The sequence below is a fragment of the Canis lupus genome, chromosome 14 (genome assembly GCF_048164855.1).
Source record: "Canis lupus baileyi chromosome 14, mCanLup2.hap1, whole genome shotgun sequence".
Taxonomy (NCBI): domain Eukaryota; kingdom Metazoa; phylum Chordata; class Mammalia; order Carnivora; family Canidae; genus Canis; species Canis lupus.
This window is the reverse complement of record NC_132851.1, coordinates 65,293,026-65,316,714: the sequence shown is the minus strand read 5'-3', so window position 1 is coordinate 65,316,714 and position 23,689 is coordinate 65,293,026. Positions and strand designations below refer to the sequence as shown.

General features: G+C 42.0%; 1 long non-coding RNA gene across 1 annotated transcript; it reads right to left on the bottom strand.

Moving 5' to 3' along the window:
* LOC140603528 (uncharacterized) lies at positions 1–23,436 on the bottom strand. Its single transcript, XR_012006503.1, has 3 exons — positions 23,327–23,436; positions 22,257–22,445; positions 1–149 (listed from the first exon to the last, which is right to left on the bottom strand). It is a non-coding gene; the product is annotated as an uncharacterized lncRNA (long non-coding RNA).
* Between the last annotated feature and the right edge of the window lie 253 nt (positions 23,437–23,689).

The following is a 23,689-nucleotide window of genomic DNA, read 5'->3' as shown; positions in this document are numbered from 1 at the left end:
TGGATATGCTACTGGATCAGGGGCCCTTGGATCACACCTTGAGCAGAAGTTAGACATTCAACGGCTGAGCCACTCAGGCGTCCGGAGAGCTTCTTAATCACCATGTCCCCCGGCCCTTTCTTCACCATTCTTTTCAGGATCTGCAGTACCTAAAGAACTTGTTCTTTAGATGAATCAACCCTCATGATATGTATTATGACAAATTGCTAACATTTTTTTTTGCAATTATTACTATTTGTTTTTAAATTTTATTTAAATTTTACATAGTTAACATACAGTGCAATGTTGGTACGATATTGCTTTCTGGAGTAGAATTCAGGGTTTCATCACTTATATATAACACCTAGTGCTCATCACAAGTGCCCTCTTTAATATCCTTCACATTTACCCCATCCCTCAACCCCCTCCATCAACCTTCAGTTTGTTCCCTTATAGTTAGGGTCTCTTATGATTTATTTCCCTCTCCCTTTTTTGCCTTCCCCCCTTCCCATATGTCCATCTGTTTTCTTCCTTCAATTTCATGTATAAGTGAGATCATATGGCATTTGTTTTTCTCTGACGGACTTACTTCACTTAGCATAATACATTCTGGCTCCATCCACATCATTGCAAATGGCAAGATTTTATCCTTTAGATGGTTGAGTAATATTCCATTCTGTATTTATCACATCTTCTATATTCATTCATTAGTCAATGGACTTTTGGGCTCTCCTCATAGTTTGGCTATTGTGGGTAATGCTGCTATACACATCTGGGTGAGGGGACTAGGGCAAGGGGGCAGAGGGTAGGGACCCTCAACTCACCTGGCTCTACCAACTTACCTAGATTACTTTCAAACCATCCTGAAAACATACAAATTTGAACCGAGATTTAAAGAGAGAACAGCTGGAACGCTACAGAGAGAAGGGTTTTCACTTCTAACAGTGTAGGAAGGCGGGAAAAAAAAAAGAATCAAGTTGGGTGGGGAGGGGGCCCACGAGGAGCTGGACTAAAGCTGGGCAGCGAGAGCCTCTGGGACAGGAAAGCCCAGACCCAGAGAAGCGGGAACTTTAAAAACTCCGCAAGGAATCTTCCTGGTCGGAGAGGTGCTCAGCAGGGCAATCGAGCTGAAGCCCAGGAGGGGCAGTGGAGCCTCCACTTTCCCAGAGACATAATAGAGGAAGGGCGCCCTGGGGAAGGCGCGCACCACGCCCGGCCTGGGGAGAAGCGGGTGGGGCAGGCGCGGGTCCCGGTCCGGTCCGGGCGGAGGGATCTGCGTCCTGCTGCCCTCGGGGGCTGCAGTCCCGGGAGCGCGAATCGAGCAGCGCAGGCCCCGATCCCAGGGCGCCGGGGACGCGGCCCACATCCTGCGCTCCCCCGGGACAGGCGGCGGCGGGGAGGGCCCAGGACAGCGAGGACGCTCCTGCCGCCAGGAGCCCCCAGCTGTGCAGGTCAGTGCCACGTGCCCCGGGAGCATCCAGGCCAGTGCGGACTGGGAGACTGCGGTGGTTCCTGGGGAGCTCACTCCAGAACGGGGGACCTGGCCGCTGCCAGTGGTGGTGTCCCTCCTGGGGTCACTCTGTGCCTGGGAGAGGCGAGGTCACCTGGGAACAGAGGCGTCAAGGAGTAAACAGCTCCCACTGAGCTTGGCACCGGGCATGGCAGCTCCCCCAGGTGCACGCACCTGAGAACCAGCACAGGAGACCAGGTGGAAGGACAGGGGAAGAGCAAGTTCTTGACCCAGTAGCACGGGAAAGCTCCAGGGCAAGTCTTTGGATTTACAGTATAGAGAACCAGAAGGTACCCCTCCTCCCCCCCACTTTATCCAGAACTTATTTTTATATGAGACTGAAAATTTCCAATATTTTCTTCTCTTTTCCCACCTTAATACAATATTTTACTACCTCTTCATTTTTAAGATTCTTCTTTTTTGACTTCTGTTTTTCTACAATTACAGGTCCTAGATATATTTTCCACTTCTACATTCCCTTCAACATACTAAACTCAATTTTGGGAGATATATGAGGTATTTTGTTTTGTTTTGTGTTTTTTGTTTCCTCTCCCTCATCTTGTTCTACAATGATGGAAGTTAATACCTTCTAAAACATGACCAGCACGCACCCAGAACCAAGTGGTATACCATGCTGGTTCATTCTGTGAGATTCCTCATTCCCATTCTGCCCCCCTCTTTTATCTCATTTATGTTTTGGTGGTCAATGTTGCAGCCTTCTACAAGGACTTCAGGTTTATATAAATCTGGGACTGAACATCTAACATACAGAACTTAATATACTCAGAAACAAGAGGATCACCCTCTAGAGCCCCACAGGTAGACTACATTTTCCCTCCACTACAACTTCGTCACCACCACCATCTCACATAACCCCCCCTTTTTTCTTCTCCTTTTTTTTTTTTTTTTTTTTTGGTCACTTCTACTTTAGGATACTTGGCCTTTTATTTTTTACTACTTTGTTTTAAAATTGGGTTTTCACTTTAGTGGTCCTTTTGTTTTATTCCAGTCTGATCTGTTTTCAATTTCTGGTCTCTGACCTCAGCAGAATCATCTAGGGTGAAATTTACTTAGGTCATGGTTGATATTCTTGACTCAGCCCGCTCATACAGCCACTCTGCACTGAACAAAATGACTAGAAGGAAGACCTCACCACAAATGAAAGAATCAGAAACAGTACTCTGCCACAGAGTTACAGAATTTGGATTAAGATTCAATGGCAGAAAGCCAATTCAGAAGCACAATTATAAAGCTACTGGTGGCTCTGGAAAAAAGCATAAAGGAATCAAGAGACTTAATGACTGCAGAAAATAAGTCTAATCGGGCCGAAATTAAAAATCAATTAAATGAGATGCAATCCAAACTGGAGGTCCTAACAACGAGGTTTAATGAGGTAGAAGAAAGAGTGAGTGACATAAAAGACAAGTTGATGGCAAGGAAGAAAGTTGAGGAAAAAAACAGAAAAACAATGAAAAGACCATGAAGAAAGGTTAAGGGAAATAAATGACAGCCTCAGAAGGAGAAATCTGTGTATAATTGAAGTTCCAGAGAGCACCGAGAGGGCCAGAGGGCAAGAAAGCATATTGGAGCAAATCATAGCTGAGAACTTCCCTAATTTGGGGAGGGAAACAGGCATTCAGATCCAGGAGATAGAGAGGTCTCCCCCAAAATCAATACAAACAGTTCAACACCTCGACATTTAATAGGTAAGTTGCAAATCCCAAAGATAAAATCCTTAAAGCAGCAAGGGACAACAGATTCCTAACTTATATGGGAGAAATATTAGATTAACAGCAGACCTTTCCACAGAGACCTGGCAGGCCAGAAAGGGCTGGCAGGATATATTCAGGGTCCTAAACGAGAAGAACATGCAGCCAAGAATACTCTATCCACCAAGGCTCTCATTCAGAATAGAAGGAGACATAAAAAGCTTCCAAGATAGGCAGAAATTGAAAGAATATGTGACCACCAAACCAGCTCTGCAATAAATATTAAGTGGGGCTCTGTAAAAGAAAGAGGAAGCCCAAAGAAATAATCCACAAAAACAGGGACTGAATAGGTATTACAAAGACACTAAATTCATTTCTTGCAATAGTAACTCTGAACGTGAATGGGCTTAATGATCCCATGAAAAGACGCAGGGTTTCAGACTAGATAAAAAAGCAAGACCCCATCTATTTGCTGTCTACAAGAGACTCATTTTAGACCTAAGGACACCTCCAGCCTGAAAATGAAAGGTTGGAGAACCATTTGCCATTCAAATGGCCCTCAAAAGAAAGCTGGGGTAGCAAACCTCATATCAGATAAACTAAAGTTTATCCCAAAGACTGTAGTAAGAGATGAAGAGGGACATTATATCATACTTAAAGGGTCTATCCCACAAAGGACCTAACAATCATGAATATTTATGCCCCTAATGTGGGAGCTGCCAAGTATATCAATCAATTAATAACCAAAGTAAAGACATACTTAGATAACAATACACTAATAGTAGGAGACTTCAACACTTTCTGCAAATTACAGATCTTCTAAGCACAACATCACCAAAGAAACAAAGGCTTCAAATGATGCACTGGACCAGATGGATTTCACAGATATATACAGAACTTTCCATCCAAGTGCAACTGAACAGATATTCTTCTCGAGTGCACATGGAACTTTCTCCAGAATAGACCACATACTGGGTCACAAATCAGGTCTCAACCTATTCCAAAAGATTGGGGTTGTCCCCTGCACATTTCCAGACCACAATGCTTTGAAGCTTGAACTCAATCACAAGAAGAAATTTGGAAGAAACTCAAACACGTGGAGGTTAAAGAGCATCCTGCTAAAAGATGAATGGGTCAACCAGGAAATTAGAGAAGAATTAAAAAGATTCATGGAAACTAATGAAAATGAAGGTACAACTGTTCAAAATCTTAGGGATATCGCAAAAGCATTCCTAAGAGGGAAATACATCACAATACAAGCATCCCTCAAATAATTGGAAAAAACTCAAATACACAAGCTAACCTCACACCTAAAAGAACTGGAGAAAGAACAGCAAATAAGACCTACACCAAGCAGAAGAAGAGAGTTAATAAAGATCAGAGCAGAACTCAATGAAATAAGACCAGAAGGACTGTAGAACAGATTGACAAAACCAGGAGTTGGTTCTTTGAAAGAATTAATAAGATAGATAAACTATTAGCCAGCCTTACTAAAAAGAAAAGACTCAAATTAATAAAATCAGGAATGAAATAGGAGAGATCACAACCAATACCAAGGAAACACAAACGATTTTAAAAACATATTATGAGCAGCTCTATGCCAACAAGTTAGGCAACCTAGAAGAAATGGATGCATTTCTGGAAAACCACAAACTACCAAAACTGGAACAGGAAGAAATAGGAAACCTGAACAGGCCAATAACCAGGGAAGAAATTGAAGCAGTCATCAAAGACCTCCCAAGACGCAAAAGTCCAGGATCAGATGGCTTTCCAGGGGAATTCTATACGTTTAAAGAAGAAACAATACCTGTTCTACTAAAGCTCCTCCAAAAGATAGAAAGGGACAGAATATTTGCAAACTCGTTTTATGAGGCCAGCATCAGCTTAATTCCAAAACCAGACAAAGACCCCACCAGAAAGGAGAATTATAGACCAATATCCCTGATGAACACAGATGCAAAAACTCTCAACAAGCTACTAACCAATAGGATCCAACAGAACATTAAGAAGATTATTCACCACGACCAAGTTGGATTTATCCCTGGGATGCAAGGCTGGTTCAACACTCGTAAAACAATCAACGTGCAGATCACATCAACAAGAGAAAAAACAAGAACCATATGATCCTCTCAATAGATGCAGAGAAAGCATTTGACAAAATACAGCATCCATTCCTGATCAAAACTCTTCAGAGCGTAGGGATAGAGGGAACATTCCTCAGCATCTTAAAAGCCATCTACGAAAAGCCCACAGCAAATATCATTCTCAATGGGGAAACTACAGAACATTTCTGAAAGAATTGACAAAGACACATAGAGATGGATAAATATTCCATGCCCATGGATTGGAAGAACTAATATTATGAAATTGTCCAGGGCAATTTACACATTCAGTGCAATCCCTATCAAAATACCATGGACTTTCTTCAGAGAGTCAGAACAAATAATCTTAAGATTTGTGTGGCATCAGTAAAGACCCCGACTAGCCAGGGAAATATCAAAAAAGAAAACCAAAGCTGGGGGCATCACAATGTCGGATTTCAAGTTGTCCTACAAAGCTGTGACCATCAAGGCAGTGTGGTACTGGCACAGAAACACATAGATCAATGGAACAGAATAGAGAACCCAGAAATGAGCCCTCAACTCTATGGTCAACTAATATTCGACAAAGCACAAAAGACTATCCACTGGATAAAGGACAGTCGCTTCAATAAATAGTGCTGGGAACATTGGACAGCCACATGCAGAAGAATGAAACTAGACCATTCTCTTACACCATACACAAAGATAAACTCAAAATGGATGAAAGATCTAAATGTGAGACAAGAATCCATCACAATCCTAGAGGAGAACACAGGCAACACCTTTTTGAACTTGGCCACAGCAACTTCTTGCAAGAGACATCTATGAAAGCAAGGGAAACAAAAGCAAAAATGAACTATTGGGACTTAATCAAGATAAAAAGCTTCTGCACAGCAAAAGAAACAGTCAACAAAACTAAAAGACAACCTACAGGATGGGAGGAGATATTTGCAAATGACATATCACATAAAGGGCTAGTTTCCAAGATGCATAAGGAATTTATTAAACTCAACAGCAAAGAAACAAACAATCCAATCATGAAATGGGCAAATGACATGAACAGAAATTTCACCAAAGAAGACATACAGATGGCCAACAAGCACATGACAAAATGCTCCGCATCACTTGCCATCAAGGAACTACAAATCGGGATCCCTGGGTGGCGCAGCGGTTTGGCGCCTGCCTTTGGCCCGGGGCGCGATCCTGGAGACCCGGGATCGAATCCCACATCGGGCTCCCAGTGCATGGAGCCTGCTTCTCCCTCTGCCTGTGTCTCTGCCTCTCTCTCTCTGTGACTATGATAAATAAATAAAAATTAAAAAAAAAAAAAAAAGGAACTACAAATCAAAACCACAGTGAGATCCCACCTCACCCCAGTGAGAATGGGGAAAATTAACAAGGCAGGGAACAACCAATGTTGGAGAGGATGTGGAGAGAGGGGAACCCTCTTGCACTGTTGGTGGGAATGTGAACTGGTGCAGCCACTCTGGAAAACTGTGTGGAGGTTCCTTAAAGAGTTAATAATAGATCTACCCTAGGACCCAGCAATTGCACTCCTAGGGATTTACCCCAAAGATACAGATGCAGTGAAATGCCGGGACACCTCACATTCCCACCAACAGTGCAAGAGGGTTCCCCTTTCTCCATATCCTCACCGACACTGGTTGTTTCCTTTCCTGTTAATTTTAGCCTTTCTGACTGGTATAAAGTGGTATGTCATTTTGGTTTTGATTTGTATTTCCCTGAAGAGATGTGATGTTGAGCATTTTTTTCTTATGTCTGTTGGCTGTCTGTATGTTTTCTTTGGAGAAATATCTTCTGCTCATTTCTTGACTGGATTATTTGGTTTTTGGATGTTAAGTTTGAGAAGTTCTTTATATATCTTTGATACTAGCCCCTTACTGACATGTCACTTGCAAATATCTCTATCCATTCTTTAGGTTCCCTGTTTCCTTTGCTGTGCAGAAACCTTTTATCTTGATGAAGTCCCAATAGTTCATTTTCGCTTTTGTTTTCCTTGCCTTTGAAGACGTGTCTCCCAAGAAGTTGCTGTGGCCGAGGTCAAGGAAGTTACTGCCTGTAGTTAATGCCTTCCAGGATTTTGATGGATTCCTATCTCACATTGAAGTCTTTCATCCATTTTGAACTTATCTTTGTGCATGGTGTAAGAAAATGGTCCAGTTTCAGTCTTTTGTATGCTGCTGTCCAATTTTCTCAACACCATTTGTTGAAGGGACTTTTTTCTATTGGATACTCTTTCTTTGTTGAAGATTAGATTGGCCATATATTTGTGGGTCAAATTCTGGGTTCTCTAATCTGTTCCACTGATCTGTATGTCTATTTCTGTGCCACTACCATACTGTCTTGATGACTACAGCTTTGTAATATAACTTGAAATCTGGAATTATGATGCCTCCAGTTTTGGTTTTCCTTTTCAACATTCCTTTGGCTATTAGGGGTCTTTTGTGGTCCCATACAAATTTTAGGATTCTTTGTTCTATCTCTATGAGTGATACTTTGATAGGGGTTGCATTAAAAGTGTAGATTACCCTGCATAGTATAGATATTTTAATGATGTTTGTTCTTCCAATCCATAAGCATGGAATGCTTTTCCATTTCTTTATGTCCTCTTCAATTTCTTTCACAAGTATTCTATAGTTTTCAGAGTATAGATCTTTACTTCTTCTGTTAGGTTTATTCTTAGGTATTTTATTGTTTTGGGTGCAATTGCAAATGGAATCAATTCTTTGATTTTCTGTTGCTTCATTATTGGTGTATAGAAATGCAACAGATTTCTGCACATTAATTTTATATCCTGTAACTTTGCTGAATTCGTGAACTAGTTCTATTAATTTTTTTGTGAAGTCTTTCAGGTTTTCTACATAGAGTATCATGTCATCTGAAAATAGCTTAAGTTTGACTTTTTCCTTGCAGATTTGGATGCTTTTTATTTCTTTTTGTTATCTGATTGCTGAGGCTAAGACTTCTAGTACTGTGTTAAGCAGTAATGGTGAGAGTGGAACATTCCTGTCTTGTTTCTGACAAACTGGTAACATTTTTAAAGAATGATAATCTCTGTTGTTAGCAAGAGACACATTACATTACATTGTTATTGGAATTCAAATGCTACAACCTTGACAGCTGAGAACAATTTGACATTGTTTATCAAAATGTAAAGTATGAACACTGTTTTTAAGATATATTTATTTATTTTAGAGAGAGAGGATGGTGCATGCACAGGCGGGGGTGGGAGGGGTGGGGCAGAGGGGGAGAATCTTCAAACAGAGTCCCCACTAAGCAAGCGCAGGGCCTGATGAAGCAAGGCTTGATCCCATGACTCATGAGATCATGACCTGTGCCAAACCCAAGAGTTGGGCTCTCAACTGACTGAGCCATGCAGGCACCCCTAAAGTATGAAGACTTTAGGCATGGCTCTAGGGAATGCCCACAAGCAGGTGAGTCCTGAAGCCAGTTAGAAACTTTCCAGAGCTGATTGTTTGCATTTTGACTCACTCCTAGTTATCTAGAAAACTGAGAAGCTACTGTGTGTACAGATTCATATAATAGAAACTAACATTGATTGAGTGCTTTTTGTATGCCAGGTATTGTTTTAAGCTTGTTTTAAGCTTTAATTTGGTTAATCTTGACAACAACATTAAACACTACTATCATCAACCTCAATTTGCAGATTATGAAATTTGGAGGATAAATACTTTGCTTAAAGTCACACAGATAGCAGGTAGCAGGCCAGGATTTGAGCTCAAGCAATCTGTCTTCCAAGGAATCACCAAATGTAATCAGTTACCTCCACCTGACCAAGTAGCTTACTTCTCCATGTTTGTAACGGGGGGGGTGGGGTGGGGGGGGTGGGGGATGAAGCCATCTAAATAGCACCACTTCCAAGGTATTTCTTGGAATTTTAAGCATTAAAATGAGCTATATACAGCTGAATGACCTATTAAAAAAGACACCCATTATGTGTTTTGTTAATTGAAAAAACAAGTTTTAAACTATATACATTATGTTCTCATTTGTATACTATCAAACAAACATGCTAAAAACAGAAACAAAGCCCTAAATCCATGTTTAAATATGAATAGGAATTCTCTTGGAATGATAACATGCCAAATGGTTAGTAATGGTTAATTCTGAGGGGTGTAATCAGAGGCGGGAAGGAAAAGAATATTGCTTTTATTTTATAGGTGTCTGTATTACTTTATTTTTATTTCCATGAACATTTATTTCTTTGCTTTGAAATTTCAAAAGAAAAGAAGAAAATATATCCAGAAAGAAGCAATACCTAGCAGTGTCCAAATACTGGAATCCCTAATGCTACATTTGAATAAGCACAAAGTGAGACTTCTATATCTCAAAATCCTTCTGGAGTTTGCACTGAAGTATCTCCATCTGTGTCAATAATAGTTCAAAGTCTTCCATGAGACTCTCAACCTCACAATGCTGAATAAAGATGCAGCTGGCTCCCCTCTCTCCAACGTTCTGACCCAACTCAGTTCCCCTGAATAATTTTAGAGTGGGATAAGAACAGTGGTAACTCATGACAGCAGTGACCAGAACCAAGTAGAGATGAAGTTTCTGAATAAGAGTCCATGTGACTGGTGGCTAGATTGCAGCTGTGACCTTTGATCTCAGCCAAGCAGCTCTTGATTTAGAATACCTGGACAGAGCAAGTCGAGTCCTAGCACTTAGGAGGCCTTCTGAGTTCCTAAAACTGATTCTGGTTCATTCTTTCTCAGAAACGCAGCCTTTCTGCTAAGTGGCTAGCCTAGTTTTGTGCAGGAGAGGAGCAAAGAAATATCTTCCAACAGTAGTGTGCTGGAGCTAGGTGGGGCTCACTTGTTACAGGCAGTTGTGCACATCTCTCCCCACCTCCGAGTTCAGTGACCTTCTGTTACTGAAATCAGCCAAGAATGGGCAAAATTTACACCAGAAAATCAGCAAATGCTACAGATTGAGGCTCCACTAGACAGTTAAACATTTATCTGCAAACCACTGGCCTCGAGGCATTTTAAATCATGAACAAAGAAACTTTGAAAGTTGTTCAAAGTCTTTCAAATCACACTATGTACCTTGAGAAACCCAGAAGACTTGACTCCTGCTCTCTCCTCTTATACAAGAATAGTCACATAGGAATAGGTGAAACACTTAGGTATTGCTTGTCTGGGAAGACAGCAGTCATTCTCCAGAAGCCTCAGAAGTAGCACCAGAAAAATCCATAAGCCTGATTCTTACTGGACAAATTCCCCCTACTATGCCCTGCAAAGCCTCTGTCCCTAAGTTGAAAGCAGAAAGAAAAATATTTATAACCATGATCTGGGTGGTAAATGGACTTAGGGGAAAGAAACTGCCAGGGCAAATATCCAGCAAACCCATCTCTGAATTCCTGAGCCCTTGAGATCCATGTATTTCTAGGACAAAGGTCCCAGTCATGTATTTCTTCACAATCTTTGTTTTCCTCTTAGTTCAATGTGAGTTATGGAGGCCTAAGGGACTTTTCCTGTGAGAAAATCTGTTTATTTCTAGGAGAACAAATCACAATGTGGCAGCAGCCACAGGAGTCTGTAGTCTGTGCTTACGGTGAGTATTTAATAAGAAGTAAAGCACTTTGAACCTGCAGTGACAGACACTACACAAACAGCACTTCTCCTTCTCACCAAACCTGTCTGGGAGCCCAGCCGAAGGGGGTGCTGGCTTTAACACACCTCTCCACCTGGCACCTGGCTCTCACTGCCAATACCGTGCCAAACCTCAAGGGTTTACCCAGTGGGTCTGAGAAGCTGTAACTCCTCCTCCAGACCCCCACCCCAGGGAAGCAAAGTTTTTGAGTAGAAAGAATCTCAAATCACCTTGCCAGCCACCTCATTTTGTAGATGAATAAACTAACACAGAAATGTTAGGTGACTTCCCCAAGATCACACAGCTAGCAGAGCCACAACCAGGATCTTGGACTTTTTCACCTCAGAGCCTGTGTTCCTGACCACTAAGATGTGATCAGTTAAAATCTTTGCCATCCCTCAATATCCAGCTGGAAGGGCTGCACCCTTCATTCCTTGGACAACCAAATGGGTATCATCCCTGCTTACTCTGACTCACCATTATATTCTACGTATCTTTATCATGCTCTGTATTGTCTTCCTAGTCTCTTTTTTCCTCTTTCTGGAATGTGTATTTCCTGAGCTGGAAGTGGGTCTTCCTTTTCTGTATCCTCAGCAACCTCTGGTTTTAGTGCCTTTGGTGCTTAATAAATATGTACTGAATGGGACCAAATTGACCTGAGATTGGAGTTGCTTTTTCTACAATAGTTCTCAATTGCACCTGCAGAAGGAGCAACTAGGAAGCTCATTAAAATGGAGATTCCCAAAATTCTGAGTCAAAAGCTCTTTTTTTTTTTTTTTTTTTTTTGAGTCAAGAGCTCTTGAGAGAGTTCTAGGAATCTGAAATTTTCAACAAACCAAGCAGTGATTCTGAAGCATGGATCAATCTGTGCTTTCTTTCCTCTCTCTGGTGACAAAGTCAGTTTGTGAGGTGGTTGGCCAAGATGACAGGTGCCACTGAGTTCATAGAGCAGGGCAGAGAGGACGAGACGAATGCAGGGTTGGACACACAGTCTTAGTTTCATTAACAAGCGTTCTCAAATGGGCTGTGAGGTGAGGAACCAACCTAACACTTCTGCCAAGTGCCGCCCTCACCAGTATCCCCCAGTCCCGGAGCTGAGATAGTCTCTTAGGAGTAGAGAAGGAGAGACAAATGGAGGCTCTCTGCTCACTGAAGTCCATGCGGAAGTCCCAGTGTAGTGAGGCTTTCTAGGGTGAGCACAGAGTTTAAACAGACTCATCACAGCACTGACATTCTGCAACGTGATATGCTCAGGTAGTGGATGTTTGTAAAGTGCTTTGATCTCACGAAATCAGCGAGAAGGTCCCAGGCCCTGTACTGGGTGCGTCTCTTCCCAAGGCTCAAAGTCCTTGATGGGCAGCAAGGCCGGTTCTTTGCGGGTCGGTTCAGAGGCCTCGTGGCGCAGGGTGGGCCGGGCCGGGGCAGGTGCTGGGGGGACCGCGCGGCAGACAGGGGAGTCCCTGCAGGTGCGGTCGCTCTCTGTCGCCGCTATCTGCTGAGCAGGCTGCTTGCTGCAGACTTAGCATCTGCTTATGATGCTGCCTCCTGCTCTCGACTGGGAGCTGCTTGGGCAGAGAAACTGGGTCCTTTGGCTTCGCGTGACCGGGCCATCGCCCAGACCCCCAGGTCAGCGCGTCGGCCTCCCGCTCCCCACCACCCACCAGCCACACTGGTCTTGCTGTTTCTCCAACATACCACCCTGGTTTAGTTTGGGGGCCTTTCGCCCCCAAATCATTTGCTACGTGGCTGCCTTCACTCTATTCAAATTACAGTTCAGCTGATGTCCTCAGATGACCCTGACCATTTTTTTGAAAATATTTTTTATTTATTATTTGAGAGCGCAAGAGAGTGAGGGGGGCGGGGGCGGAGCAGAGGGAGAGGGAGAGGGAGAAGCAGATTCTGCCCTGAGTGTGGAGCTTGATGCAGGGCTCAGTCCCAAGACCTGAGATCACGACCTGGGCTGAAACCAAGATTGGGAGCGCAACCAACTGAGCCACCCAGGCGGGCCTACGCGGATCGTTCCCGTCTAAATGTGCTAACCCTTGGTCACGCTCAAACTCACCGCTCTGCTTTGTAACTGGCTTACTTCATAGCACTTATTTTTTTCTGATGTTATCCTAATTTTATTTTACATTACTTATTTATTATCTTGATATTATCATTTTGGGAGAACGGCACCTATGTCCTTTCGGTTTTTTTCCTTTCCTATTTGTCTATTTTATTTCTTCTACTATAGCCTGCAGGCTTTTTGAGAGTAGGGGCTTTATCTACCTCATTCTCCTTTGTAACCCCAGTACCTAGAAGGGTTTAAGTGCTCAGTAGAACACTGTCCATTGGAATGTTGGTTGTTTCAGGACCTTGTGTAGTACTTAACAAATACTCACGAATACGTGAATAAATATAAACAGGAAGTGCTGATGCTCCAAGATAAATCGTTTACTTCACTAAATTGTTGGTTGATTTGCACAAAGTGTGACAGGGTTGGATTAACATAATCTCTGGTATAAACTGACCATCTTTGATTCTTAGCTGTCTTTTAGCCAATGATATACCCAACCGGCAAACCTGTTGATTTTTCTACTGTACTGTTCCTTACGTCTTTCTTTTCCTTTTCCATTTCCATTGCTCCCTAGTCCATGCTTTTGAAATTTCACGTGAATTTCTTTTTTTGAGATACAGAGAGAGTGAGAGATAGCCTGTGTGTGCACATGTGTGCAAGTTGGGGGGAGGCAGGTGCAGAGGGAGAAGGAAAATCTTAAGCAGAATCCATGCCTAGCTTGAAGCATGATGCTGGGCTTGATCCCAGAACCCTGAAATCATGACCTGAGCCCAGATCAAAAGTCAGATGCTTAAATGACTGAGCCACCCAGGTGCCCCTCATGTGTATATGTTTCTATATGGCCTTTGATGTAACAGCTGCGATCAGACAGCCCCATCCACAGATCCTGCCCATTGGCAGATTCAGTTATCTCTCGTTTTGTCATGCCCCGATCCAAATGTTCCAATCATTTACCCTGAAACACTCTGGCATTTCCATTTGCCAGCTGTGAGGTCACGGGCAAGTTATTTAACATAATTTCCTCTTCTGTAAAAATGAACCTGATTAATAGTACCTAACTCATGTCTTGTCATGAAGATGAAAGGAGTTAATTAATTCATAACTGTCATTAATTCACAGTTCCTAGCATGGAGCAGGGAATTACCAAATGGTAGCTCTTATTCTTTTCTTATTAATAATAACAATGGCTCCAGCAATAATTGAAATGTTTTAGCTAGAGTCTCGCACTTTGATCCAGGACTATTTTTTTGCCCTAATTTTTCACCATGTTGGCCCTAATCTTGGCTTTTCTTTCCATTTTCACTTCTTCAAATTCTAACCATGATTCAAATTATCCCACAGAAGAGACTCTTCTTTTTATTTAAAATGTGATGAGGTTGATATGATGGATGAGGTTGACCTTTCCCACTCTGTTTTTTTCTCTCCTCTGAAATTCTTCAACTCTCTCTACTACTTTCTTAGCATATAATCCTGACTGGTGATACCTATCTCATCACTGTGTTTCTTTAATTTTAACTCTTGTCTTTGTTTTTTAAGAATTGTAATTAGAGAGGCACCTAGATAGCTCAGCCAGTTGGGCATCTGCCTTCAGCTCAGGTTGTGATCCCAGTGCCCGAGGATCAAGGCCCACATCAGGCTCCCTGCTCAGAGGGGAACCTACTTCTCCCTCTCCTGCTCCTCCTGCTTTTGCTCTCTCTCACTCTCTCTGTCTAATAAATAAATACAATCTTCAAAAAAAAAAAAAAAAAAAGAGAGAGAGAGAGAATTGTAACTAGACTGCTAATATGTGGGAGAGCTTTGAGTCCCCAGGAACCCAGCATGATGTACAGCTTCCTTTTTTTCTTATGTTAATTCCTTATATTAGCTGTTGTGCCCAAGATCGGGAATCGAGAAACCCCCAAGGAGCCGACACCGATGCAAACACACGAGGGTTGATTTACAAGCTCGAGCTTGGGTCCAAGTACACCCGACACAGCAGAGCAGGGACTTGGACCCCGAGGTGGGTTTCAGCTTAGTTTTAAGGGCTGGTCTCGGGACCTCCAGAAGGGGGGGAGGAATTCCTCAAGTTCTGTTTACATTCTGATATGGGGCCTTCAAGGGCATTGAGCTCTGTTCTCATTCTAATAGGGGCTTCCTGCCCTTGGCCTGGGCTCAGTTCTTATGCTCATGTGGGCCTTTCTAGGACATTAAGCTGTAAGCTGTTTTCTTCCTGTAACTGAAGTAAGGTAAAGTTCAGCTCTTATTCACAGGGGCCCGGGGTGGCTGTACTTGTGATAATGCTGAACTTAAAGTGGAACGGCCTTAATTTTCTTGGCCTCCATATTAGCCAACCACTTACACTGAAAATAATGAAATGGAAGGAAAAGGAAAGACAGGGCAACCCACAGCTCTTTGTCCTTTGGTCATCAGTAGTAAGCCAAAGGTAGAGTATTGGCACAATGTGTGCATATCAAGAAGTAAAATTAAAACAGTTGAGTTTTGTCCAGTGTTCCCACTATTCTGGAAAGGAAGAATCGCATATGTATGCATGATCTGCAAGGGGAAATTTGTGTACTGTCACTGATTTTGCAAAAAAAAAAAAAGTGAAGTACTATTACATTTGCTTTTAAAAAAAATCACACTGCACAATATAGAAATGAGTGATAAAATTCAAGCTAATAATATGCAATTTTTACATTTTCTTTACTTAGGGGCATTTAAACCATTATAGGTCAAAAGAAAGGCTGCAGAAGAAATGAAAAAGCTTCATATTTTAGTTGCTTTTTTCCTGCCTTTTGAATAAGCAGCATCTCATTTTCACTTTGCATCAGGCTCCACAAATTTTGTAACTCCTTGCCCCCGCCCCTGATAAGTATCAATATTAATGCAACTTCATTCAAGGCTGGAGAATATTTGGATTATATAGGCCTTTTGTGCTCTGATTCTTATGAAATTAACTTCTGTGACTTTACCCCTTAAAGAGGGATCCCTGGGTGGCTCAGTGGTTTAGCGCCTGCTTTTGGCCCAGGATGTGATCCTGGAGTCCCAGAATTGAGTCCCATATCAGGCTCCCAGCATGGAGCCTGCTTCTCCCTCTGCCTGTGTCTCTGCCCCCACCTCCTCTATGTATATCATGAATATAAAAATAAAATATTAATATATATATGGTAAATATTTGGAATAGGCTTTACATTTTTGGTTCCAACGGAAAAAGGATTTGAAATATAGTTCTTGTTTTGTTGGGTTAAAAAAATGATTTTTTTTCTTTTTCTCTTCCTTGCTATCATGTTTATGGTCAAAAAGTTATTGTATCAACTCCAACCTTATTGCAGCAAACTCATCACCATTTCATCCACAAAGCTCATGAAGCCAAAACTATACATCCTCCTCAAATTAAATGATGACTAGACCACAGTAAAGCCTGCTGGAATTGGATGACTCTGCCTAGGGAGGCTTTCACTGTACAAACATAAATAAATGTGCCCAAATATAGCCTCTGAACTTTCTCTCTCTCTCTCTCTCTCTTTCTCTCTCTCTGGGCAGCCTGGGCATACCTCCTACCTAACAGGGCCAGGTCCTGCCTGTTGCGCCCATTCATAGGAACACAAGCCTTTTGATGTCTTTTATTCTATGACTTCAAGACTATGAACTTGGTAACACTCTCCTAAAGCCACGCCTTTCCCTAGCAAGGCCAGGGATTCACGCCCATGAGCAAAGACTTGCGCTGAGGCAGATTAGATGAGGGCACGCTGCCCTGCTTTAACAACCTGTCAACAACTTAAGAAGAATTGCAGAACATTTTAGTTGGCAAGGTGAAGAGATCAACCTAAGTTGTCAAGTTGCCCAGATTTAAGGGTGTCTTAACTACCTATATAAAACCATGGAGATCATGGGATCTTTTCTCTCCACATCTCCCTGCCATCCCTTCCCCACTTTAAGAATACATTTCCTGCAGTTTATCAATTTCCATATCATTGATATGACTAAGGGTTAAAAAGGTACTAGTAGGCTAGAGAAAAAAAAATTGGTTCCTTTTCATGACTGGTTGCCTGATGGTGTGGGAAGAGCCCATCAGGACTGGTAAACACCCATTATGGCAGGACTTCCTGGAGGGTGGGGGGAGGCATGAGGGTGCCCAGAACATTCTGGATCTCTCATTAACATTGCCATTCTTGTAAAACAGCTTGCAAAGTTGCTGAATAGACAATCTAAGGCTAATTTCTCACAGTAACCTGGTGTTTCTTTTACAGCCCCCTCTTGCCTTGGAAAACCATCACCTAAAAAGAACTTCTGGGCATGCTTGAGCACTGGGTAAGGAGTAGTGTTTCGATTCCAAGAGTTAGATTATCCAGACCACATAGAGGTAGCTGAGGGTGGGAATGTTGGCTTCAACTTAAAAACTTACTATTCTCTCTGCCATTATAGAGGTTGCTAGGCTATGTAGTGGTGATGGGGAGTATTGATGGAAGATCTATCTATAAGAAACTGAGATTATGAATCTCCGAAATGATACTGGAGTATACTCCCAGGATGACATCTGTTTCCACCGTAGGATGCCAGGCAGATCACAAGTATGCAAGAACCCATAGTCATTTAAGAAACATCAGAAAATAATGGCATTGGATATCAAAGCAGGAAATTATATGATTAGTGATTTGTTCCAGTAATATTAATCAGGCAGTTCTATGAAAGACTAATTGTGGGGAAGAGTAGTAAAAAGTGAAGGTACAGGACATTCATTGATGACTTTGTGACTATTTAAGCAAGAGATCATTGGGGCTACACAAAAGCAGGTGGGATGAAAAATAGGGTACCCAATCTAGGAAGCTTTATGTGGATGCATTCAGTATGATTTTGTTTTGATATTCAATACTGAAAGGAGAAAATAAATGTAGATGTAGTAAACAATGAACATGGGGAGCACAGCAGTTTGGGGGAATAAAGGTGATGTCTTCTGTTTGGGAAATACTGGTTTTAGTGTCATCCCAGCCTGGAAGTTTAAGGAGTAATTGTCACAAAAGAGGTGCTGACCCCCCACCCCCACCCCAGACGTGTGGGTGAGGTAAACTGGGCAGCTGGGGGAGAAAAAACCAATTCTGAAGAAATAGAGAGGCCCTGGAGAAGAAGCTCAAGCATTTCAGAGAAATGCATATGTTCTGAAAAAAAATCAAATAAAATAAATAGATCTAAATCTAGAGTGCAGGGAATAAGTTCCCTTAGAAAGCCTTAAACCAAGGACAAGAAAATGAGAAGAGAGAACTAGAAGATTTATGAAGCTAGACTCAGAAGTCTCTGGCTTGGTCTCAAAGTGAGACTCTATGACTCTGAAGCTATGTATATGGAAGAGAAGGTGGGGACTATTTGGAGGCTTTCTTTACAGTGAGAGACAGTGTGAATGGGAGAGGGGGAGGACTGTCCAGTCTTGGCTTCCTGGCCTGTTTTGCTCTGGATGTGGACTCAGCCCCACCTAGGCTTTGAGTCAAAGAGAGCTTGTTCCTATTCTCTGAAAGTGGTGGGGGGGGGGGTGGATTTGTTTCTTCTGTCCTTTGCTAAGCTTGAGGATTAATCTAGCCTGACCAGGAAGCAGCCTTTCTCTCAAACCGTATTATTATGGTGGCTGACCTCTTGTCCCATTATCTGCTTCTCTGACTCCCTGTGGGAACTGAGGCCCACCTGATTGTTTCTCCTGGTCCCACTGTCATACCAAACTGACACATCCGTTCATAATTGGCCAAAATCTCATCTAGTGCTAAGAACAATACAGTGTCTCAGTGTTCCTCAATCTGGCCCATCTTCTCCCAATTGATCCATAGACAGGAGAGTTAAACCAGACCTGAAGCTAGATGAGGAGCTTCCCTAGAACCTGCTTCCTCCAGAGTCAATTTTTACCTTGTCCAGAGCCCTCAGGGCAACTTAGTTTCAGCTGATTCCTTCTCCTGTCTGAATTCCAGGATGCCTCAATCAGCATGGCTCTGTTAATGAGACATCCGACAGATCTCTGAGCAGAACCTGGTCTGTGGAGCAAGGGAATGTATCTGTGGCTCAGAGAGAAAGTTATCTCCACTTCATAAATGACCTAGGGAATGTGAAAGGAAGTACTCAAACTAAGTCGGTCTAGCTAGTGGAGTGTACTACAGAAGAAAAGGTAAAGGTTGAAATATTGGTGATACAGGGGAGGGGATGCCATGCTAGAAGGGGAGTCAAAAGCAGTGCCTGGAAAAGACTGTTTTAATTCCTTCAATTCCTTAAATTAATTGTGTAACATGGCATTATGTGGCATATGACTGGTTTTTCATGTGTCCTGGGCTTCCATCAATGTTGGTAATTTGCACATTGGTGTACCTTAGGGCAGGGATGTGCTGAACAACAGGAATAGGGGGAGGGGGGAGCCACTGAAACTTCCCAGGAGCAAGGTGTTTTTTGTTTTTTGTTTTTAATACAACTGATTTTTTAAAAAATATTTTTATTTATTCATGAGAGACACAGAGACAGAGGCAGAGACAGACAGAGGCAGAGGGAGAAGCAGGCTCCATGCAGGGAGCCGGACACAGGACTCAATCCCAGGTCTCCAGGATCACGCCCTGGGCTGAAGGCGGCGCTGAACTGCTGAGCCACCCGGGCTGCCTGGAGCAAGGTGTTTTAAGAAGAAATGCCACAGCCCACCCCATTAATTGCCCAGAAGCTGCCAATCCAATATTACCAAGAGCGAGCAGTGAAGATAACTTGTTGCAGAAGCAAAGGATCTAAAGGGCGACTTAGTTTCAGCTGATTTCTTCTCCTGTCTGAATTCCAGGATGCCTCAATCAGCATGGATCTAAAGTCTCAATACAACGGGATAGTTGAAAGGGCCACCCTTTGAAAAAAACTAACCAGAACATGGTCACAGTGGTAGTTCCATCTCAGCTCAGTCATCGGTGAGAAGCTTTTTCTAAAAAGGCACTTTTTCTGTTTAGCACTCTGTAGTCTTTGAGAATATCCTTGTGAACCAAACTCCCCTCCAAAACCTGGCCCTTTGATTCATCTCTCAGGTGTGGCAGTATATAGTTGCTAAAAATACATGTTCAGAAATTAGACTGTGAAGTTCAATATCTAACTTTGCCACTTACTATTGGCCGTGGCATCCTGCTTAAATTTCTTAAGCTCTCTACCACTTTCTTGTCTTTAGAAGGGGAATAATACCTAATTTTAGGATTATGATGGTAATTAAATAAGATAATACATCTCAAACCCTTGAAAAGTCCCTCAGAGATGGTTTATTCACCACCAATGTAGCTGTTTTAATTATTCTAAGGTGAGGACAAAGAAGAAAGCTGTCACATCTGACATAAATGTGGAGGCCGAGAAAAATTAAGGCCATCCCACCTAAAGTTTAGCATTAGCACAAGTACAGCCATCTTAGGTCCCTGTGAATAAGAGCTGAACTTTTTGGGAAAAACTGCAGAATGTCCTCAATGTCCTCGGCAGGTAATCCCATATCAGAAAGACAACAGAGCTCAGAATTGCCCTCGGCAGAGAATCCCATATCAGAAAGACAACAGAGCCCACACCCGTGGTAGAAAGTCCCATTTTAGAATGAGAACAGAGCTCAATACCCTTGAAAGCCCCATATCAAAATGTAAACAGAACTTGAGAAATTCTTCCATCCCTTCTGAAAATCCCCTAGACCAGTCTATAAAAAACCCAGCTGTAACCCACCTCGGGGTCCAAGTCCCTGCTCCGCTGTGTCGGGTGTACTTGGACCCAAGCTCGAGCTTGTAAATCAACCCTCGTGTGTTTGCATCGGGGTCGGCTCCTTGGTGGTTTCTCGGATTCGCAATTTGGGCACAACAATAAACTGACTTCGTTATGATTCAACTCAATCCAGTTCTGTAATTACCTGTAGATTATTGCTTATTTGTATCCACACACTCAAGATACACTTGATACCACCTTATACTGCGATGTGTTTAAAGCCGACTCTCAGTATTTTCAACAAGTTTCAATCATTACGTTGCTGTGCCTAATCTAACATGGCAAGATATAGTAGCAGAGTGTATGTGTTGTGTGAGATCACACTCTCAGTTGAATGTTTTCAGACAATATTTTTTCTTTTTACTTGATACTCTGTTCAATTAGACTCAGAATGTAAATTCAAATTTCAGTTCTGAGTCATCTTGGTAAAATTTCTAAGCCTTTCTGGATCTCATTTGCCTCAGCTTACTACAACTTACTACAATAATAGTATTTATTTAAGAGATCCAGTGTAAGGTTTAAATAAGCTCACTAATGTAAAACTTAGAACATGGCCCTGCTTCTAGAAGGAGCTGGAAATCTATTCATTATTATCATTCTGTTACATTGGGCTTTGAGCACTCTAGCCTGCAGCTTCAGTGCAGCTGCCCAGAAAAGGACACTGTCATCTCTGCTGACAGCTTCCCTCAGCCCATTCTTAGAACATTCTGCATGGTACATGAAAGAGTGGGAAGCCGTTTTTGTCTTCTTCATAAAGAAAGGGAAGAATTGGGGATCCCTGGGTGGCACAGTGGTTTGGCGCCTGCCTTTGGCCCAGGGCGTGATCCTGGAGACCCGGGATTGAATCCCACGTCGGGCTCCCTGCATGGAGCCTGCTTCTCCCTCTGCCTGTGTCTCTGCCTCTCTCTCTCTCTCTCTCTCTCTCTGTGTGTGTGACTATCATAAATAAATAAAATTAAATTAAAAAAGAAAGGGAAGAATTGTTGTCACTAGATGAGCACTGCTATCTGTTAGAATATACCTTTTCAAAGTGTGTGGCTTTCATTATAGATCACACAGAAATGATCTAGATTTGAAGGTGGATGGGGCTGGAATCAACACCAGTGAGCTGTTTTACAAGTCACAGCCCAAGTCTGGGTCTGGCCTTTGGAGGCCTGATTATGTTAAATCATGTGACTGGTCAATTTTTTCAAACAGAAGAAAACTCTGTTCCCTAATCCTCCTCAATGCAAATTACCATTTAAATGACTTGCCTCTCTGAGTATCAGGTCAACGGAGAGCCAAGTAACCCTGGACATCAAGAAGAGACAGTTGGCAAAGTTTTCCTGTGAAAGTCTATATTATGCAAATAGTCACCAATAATCATTTCAGTGAACAGAAATGAGCAACAAAGATGTTATTAAAGACCATAATACACAAGCCTAGGACAATAAGTACATGCAAATATGAGCTCAAAAATATGTCTAATTGTCACTCTTTTCACCAATGTGTGGTATAGTACTAGGTAATATACCTGTCAATTCTGTACTTCTTACTAATACACCTACCTGCACCTCACCAAGGGAAATATCTACCTTTGTGAAGAGGTAAGCTGATGTGGACAATGTCTCATCATATGCTGCCTTCAGGCTTTGATATAGCTTTCCAGCCATTGTCTTTTTGAAGATAGCTGTTCCCTCCTATGAGTTCGCAGAGCCCTTTGCTCGTACATCTGCCACAGCTGTGCTTCTCAAACACAACGTGAAAACAATTCTCCTAGGGATCTTGTTAAAAGGCAAAATCAGATTCATTAGGTCTGGAATGGGTCTGAGATTCGGTTTTCCTAACAAGCTCTCTGGTGTCACAATCAAATGCTAAGCAAAGTGTATTGCAGTTAGTTTATAGGTACTTGTGTGCAAGGCTTTCTCTCTTGCTAGTGTCTGGCCCATAGCAGAGAACAGTGAACATTTATCATTTACCATTAAGCTAAGCTTTGAGGCTTTGAGCCTCCATTTTATGGTTAATAGTCATCGCTGGGTTATTAAAATTAAATTCTAGTAGAAAAGTGTATTCAGCCTGTTAATACTTAGTATATATGTACACTTTTCTTCTTAAGGTTTAAAATACTTTTCTCCATTATAAGCTATTATATTCTGAGTATTTTTGACAGAGGGGGCTTCTGGATCATGACTTATTTGTATCTGCTTCTATAGCACCTACCATCACAGGCAGAGCTCCGGAGCTCTTCAGTGAAAGACGAAGCTCCCAGCTGTATTCTTTCTATACAAACATCCCATCTCCTGTTCCTTATCAGTAATATTCAGTTAAAGGTCTCTTTGGTAAATATTTTGAATTACTATCATTTTTAAATCAGAAAATGATGATGAATAGTTTCAGTTTTGCTAACATGACAGCTATTGTCTTTTTGAGTTTTCATATCTCAAGAAATGCTGCTCCTTTCACAACTGGTCAAGTACTTCATTGAAGAAGGAATTCTATCATTTCTGTTTGATTTCTAAATAAATTAGGGACTTGGGAACAGTTTAAAATGAAAGCCATTGTCTTGATGCTAGAATAGTAAGATGAAGTATGTGTTCATTCTGTTTTTCAGTTTTATCTGCTTTCAGGCAGTAAGTACAATGAAACGTGAGCATTTCTGACTCACCTTCTGTCCTCAGGTCACTATCACCATTCACGTGTCATTTGATGTCATGCAGTGAGGCGACATGCTACTTGGGCAGGCTCTGAATCCCTAGTATGGGGCGCATCAGCAGCTGTTTATAGAGAAAAGGGATAATAAGTGTGAACATTTAATTAATTCTTATTGAATCAAGTCTAGGAATACATATATTAATATGTAATTAATATGTAATAATAATTATATATATATATATATTTTTTTTCTCCTTTCCATCTAACCTCCCAGATAACCACATGAGATAGGCAATTCACCATTTTATTACTTTCTCATTTTCTAGCTGTGGAAACTGAGATTTAGCCAAGTGGTCTGCCTTGTCCACGGTCACAT